Source organism: Elephantulus edwardii, unplaced genomic scaffold, assembly GCF_000299155.1.
Source record: "Elephantulus edwardii isolate Elephantulus edwardi_28Jun2011 unplaced genomic scaffold, EleEdw1.0 scaffold00003, whole genome shotgun sequence".
In the NCBI taxonomy this organism is placed as follows: Eukaryota; Metazoa; Chordata; class Mammalia; order Macroscelidea; family Macroscelididae; genus Elephantulus; species Elephantulus edwardii.
Window position 1 is genome coordinate 34,540,641 of NW_006399753.1, and position 5,766 is coordinate 34,546,406.

A 5,766-nucleotide genomic window follows, 5' to 3' on the forward strand; every position below is an offset into this window, starting at 1 on the left:
TATTATCTAATGAAAACATAAAATATGATAATATCACATTTTATCTTTTAATAAATGGCTCTCAAATATTGTACTTTTATCATTTACTATTCAAACCCCTTCTCAATAGCAAAAGCTAAGCCAGTATTAAAAAATGAAATTCTGAAAAGAATAAGAGAAATACATTTTTAACATCAGGCTTAATAAGTGAAAGAAAATAGAGAAGACTGCATTTGTTCCATAGTCTTGTTACATGTCACTGGTGAAAGTTTCTGCATCTAATAATTACTTGTGCTATTTTTCAGTAGTAATTATATAACCATACACATTTGTAGTTTAAGAATTATGTAGCCTGAGAAAGGTCTTCTAATTACCAAAATATTTTAAATCTCTTGTTCTCCATCAATCATTTCGACTGCATAACAATATATGTTGATTTTTTCCCCATACTTATTATTTATTTACATAAACTGGGTGGGCAAATAAAGTTGCTTCTTGTGGACTGCTTGGCAACTTCAAGTTAATGTTTGCTATAGAGAGTGAGATAAAATAGAAACTGCTTAAAATGGAAATTTTAATCTGATCAAATGCCAGATTAAATGCTATTGGTCATCTCCAAACTGCAAACCAAATTCTTAATCAGACTTAATCTTAACAGGCATTCTTAAATATCAGCATATTTTTTTTCTACCATCACACAGTTCCTAACAGGTCACAATTAGTGTGTTACTATCTCAGAAGTAAAGTTGTGTCTTTAATTCACATAGTGGTCATAATAAATAATAAATACCATAGGGTAATGCTTCAAGCAACAAAAACACTTTAAAATAGCTGGTGAGAATATACAAGATTGCAAATCCTCCACTGGTGAGTACCCAGATCATATCTTCAGGAGACACAAAGCCCAGCTTTGTTCTTAGAGCTATTCAGTTTCCTTGGTTCTCACAGCTTTGTCATGTCAGGCTGCAGGAAAAGTCTGTCAAGAGTCATATAGCTCCCTGAGGGCTGTTGCTTATCTGAGTGCTCCTTTAGAAAAACATTCTCTTTCAACTTGCTTTCTCCTGGGTCCATCTTTGTCCTATGACTCCTAGGGACCAAGAGTGATTTGTGTAAATCCTTAATAACCAAATTGTGACCACATAACATATGTACCTAAGACATTAGATTAAGAGGTCAGACATTCAGTCATACAGAATGCAGCACTCCATTTGCCCTATTTTCAGAGGCAGAGTGTTAGAAAAAAAGCAGAGAACAAAGGCTTACCATACATTTAAAAAGGAGCTTGCAAAAGGTAGCCTCATTTCCATTCTCAAATTCACTAATTCACATTTCTCTTAAATTAATGTAGGCTTTCTCAATGCAGTCACTATTTGCATTTTGGGTCTGATAATTCTTTGTTGTGGGGGCTGACTGGTGAATTATAAGATGTTTAGCAGCATCCCTGGCCTCTATCCACTAGATGCCAGTAGCACTCTCCTATTTGTGACATTCAAAATTGTCTCCAGACACGCCAAATGTCCCCTGGGGGGCATCTTCTCAGACCCCCTGGTTTGAGAACCATTGGATTCATGGGAAGGGGGAAGAAAGCGCCTCTTTTTCACCTGAGTAATAAAACTAACACAGAATTCTTGCTGGAAATAAACTCATGCAGCGGAAAACAGGTTGGCCTTTTTATTAGTTGCCCTAAACACCCTCAGGCCATGTTCTAGATTGCTGCTTGGATGCTGACAGTGAAGTCCATTTTCTCAGTAAAAGGAAGTAAAAAAAAAAGAAAAGAAAATCCATTGAAATGATACATGATACACTGGCACACAATTGTCAAGTATAGAAGTTTTATAAAAGCTGCTATATTATTTAATATTCTGTACATTTGAGAGCCATTTTTTATGGGACTCTTACACTGATGTTGTTTTTAAAATTCTAAAATATCTTAGTTTTACAACCTCTGCTTGTAAGAAATAAAAACTGTGCTTTGGATTTGTTTCTCTAAATAAAAGTAGAAATCCATCAACCATAGAGACCTAATCTAATTTGGTAATTCATTTTTAAAAAAACAAAACAGGAAATAGGCACTTGGTGTTTCATTCTACAAACCATATTTGCAAATTCAAAGGCTTTGAGATCTATTATCTCAGTCTGCAGTGTGCCTGTAGTTAAGGTCACTTGAATGTGAACAGAAAGAGGATACATTCTGCCTTAGCCATTTAAAAGAGTATTTCTTTTTCTGGCACTTCCCAACTCTCACCCTGCCGCCCCCCAATATTCAAACATATGTTTAGTACTTTCAGGAAGGAAGGAAAAAGCTACCCAGGAGGTATAAAATGAGCATGATTCAATGTTTTGTCAGCTGGAGTCCTAGCCAGCAACCAATTTTTCACAAACTCTTGTACGTTATTCAAATTATCATAATATTATTCAAATAATCATAACACAGCATTGGGTCTTTGACCTATTAATTATCCTTTCATCCATTCCCTCCCTGCTGCCGAGTTAATTAGTCAGATGGTGGGGTCTCTGCTTTATGTACATTATCTCAACCAGGGAAAGCCACAAAGTTGTGTCAAGAACAGCAGTTAGAGTCATCCTTTTCCGTTCTAATAATCACATATGCAAATTATTTTTAATCTTTTTCTTCTTGCTAATAGCCTTATTATTCAGAGCAGAGCAAACATCCCTTCATCCCTATTCCACTTTTTTATAAAGAAGAAATGACTGGTAGCTGCCCACCCACAATTCTGCTCCCTGCCCCAGTTTTCTCTATTTCACAGCTTCTGAGGCACATGGAATTCTCCTTATCCCATCCTTTGTGCCCAAAGACGTAATTATGTGTCTTTGATTGACACTGGTAGTGGAATATGTTCCTGTCTCCAGCTACACCAACACTGCTAGCTCATCCTTCAGAAATCTAATCCTCAGCAGTTCAGAGGGGCTCCCTGAATTTCCTTTCTCTTGTACTAGTAGAGCTCACCCAATGACATCAGTCACAGTAAGTAAACAACAGGCCACATATTTCATGTCCCATATGCTGTCAGGGTGTTATGGTTTTTATATACCTCTAGATAAACTAAATAGCTTTTCTGTTCAGTTTTTTTTTCTTTTTTAAGAGTACAAGAGGTCCTTTATATTGGCAAGGATGAATATTTTTGTGACTGCAAGACTGAAATTAACATAGCTTTATTTTCCATTCTTTCATTGAGGAGTGAATCAGAAAACCAGACACTACTCTAGGCATGTCAAACAGAAATTTGATACAGTGAATGGGATACCCAGAGACAGAAGACCTAGGAAGCCAAATAGATAGTAGAGAAGCAACCCATAGATTAGTAACACAAGGAATTGGAAATGCTGGTACTAGAACCCAGAAGCCAGGTCCTCTAGCTTTAGCTAGAACTGTAAAGGGAAAATTGCCTGGGGAAATGAGACTCTGGAGAAATGCAGTCACTATAAGAAATAATCTCTCAAAGCAAAAGCAGAAGAGATGTCCTGGATCCTTACTTCTCCCTAAAATCCAATCTCCAACCAGACCTCCCCTGACAGAATTTAGCTAGAAACAGAGTGTAAAAACCTGGAAGGTGTTTGCTGGTGAAGGCAGCCTTCTCTTTCAGTGATCATTTAGTGAATGTAAAACTTATCAACACCGACTACATTACAGACTCTTGAGACATTTATAACATTAAACCTAGCTCACCTACAATTCCTCCCAAGTCAAAAGACATTTTCTTTAGTCCAAATACCTATAAAGTAAGCTAAGCAAATTAAAGGAATAAGCAAAACTGTCTAAGACACTATTTCAGACATTCTGATCTCTTGGTGAGACTGCAGTAGACAAAATAATGCCATTCACATTTGAGTAAAGATACTCAAGTTATCATTTCTAGGATATGAATATGTTGCTTTTCAAGACAAAAGATACATTGTAGATGTGATTAAAGCTATAGACCTTGAGATGGGGAGATTGTCAGAGTGAGCCTAACTTCATTATGTGGGTTTTCAGAATTGGAGAATATTTCCTGGCTGCAATGAAGGAGAACAAGAAAAGAGAAATGTGAATGAGACTTGATCTCTTACTGCTAACTCTGAGAAATTAGGAAAATAGCCACAAACTTTTAATATTCCCAGGTTAGGGGATAGAAAGAAAATAGATTCTCCCCACCCATCTACTGTCATACCTCAGGCTTCCACTCTTCGCTTGATTATTTCTATCAGGATCCAGCCTGTTGTTTGTTAGCCATCTTGATAAAATAAAAACAAAGCAAACAAAGAACTAATCTTTAGCTCCTCAATCATTCAATAGTTGCTATCTCATTTCTTTGCTCCCCTTTACAATAAGTATCTTAAAAGAAATTTGCATTGTTTAGGTCCATATGTTCTATTCCACTTAAATCAAGTCTAGCCAAACTAACCAACTCAATTCCCCATCAATGATCAATTTACTTGACCTACCAACAGCATTTTCTTGGTTGTAAATCCATTTACTTGCCTATAAATATAAATTTAACAATCTGGAATTGATCTCTCTACTTGACCTATCAGCAGTAACTGTGGAACAGACTATCAATTATTCATGTTCAAGTACAAAATGAAACTTAAAAGAATTAAGTCCATGAGGGTCAGAAATTTGGCCTTGAATTAATCCTACCTGGATTTAAAAAAAAAAATTCACAAAAATAGATTTGATACATTGAATACTTATGACCAAAGACAAAATGAGTTGTAGGATGACATCAAGGACATCATTCATTAAGAAATCAAAAGGCCATTACAAAGACAGGAAGGAAAGAAGGAAAGAAAATAAATACCAAAATGCATATTGAAAGAGACTCATAAACTTACTCTTCAATGTAGAAAAGCTGAAACATAAGGAAGAAATGATGACATAAGAGACGAACAGAAGATTACAAAGGGTAGCTCAAGAAGATCAAAAAAAGTCATGAAATGTGCAAGGATCTAGATTTAGAAAACAAAAGGGAAGAATGCAGTTGGCATTTCTCAAGGTAAAGGACCTGAAAAGCAAATCTAAGTCTGGAGGTATATGAAAGTTTCTATTGGCAAAATATTGAATAATTCAAGAAACTCAGCAAATAGATACAACCTGGATGCTAGTCTATGCCAAGAAATTTGGAAGGCAGCCACCTGGTCAACTAACTAGAAGAAATTCACATTTATTCCTATTCCAAAGAGATGGTCCAACTGAGTGTGGAAATTATTAAAAATCATTTATATCACATGCAAGTAAAATCTTGCTAAAGAATCTTCTAAGATTATAAGAACTATCATGCAGAACATCATCCAGAGACGGCGAGAATTTCAAACTGGATCCAGAAGAGACTGTGGAGCAAGGGACATCATTGCTGATATAAGTTGGAATATGGCTGAAAGAAGAGAATACCAGAAAAATGTTTACTTTTATTTTATTGACGGCAATAAACCATTTTATTGTGTATAACATAATAAATCATTACTAGATCTGAAAAGAATGACAATCCCACAACATTTAATCATGTTTAGGTTAAATCATATCCACAGGAATCAAAATTTGACCTTGAGTTTATCTCCCATGAATTTATAAACAAACTCATGAATAGATTTGAGGCCTTGAACACTAATGAACAAAGACCAGATAAGCTGTGGGAAGATATCAATAATATCTTGATATCTTTTTTGCAGGAATGCAAAAAAGTCATTACAAAGAAAGAAGAAGAAGAAGACGAGGCCCAAATGGATGTCAGAAGAGACTCTGAATATTGCACTACAGTGCCGAGAAGCCAAAGCGAAGGGAAGAAATCA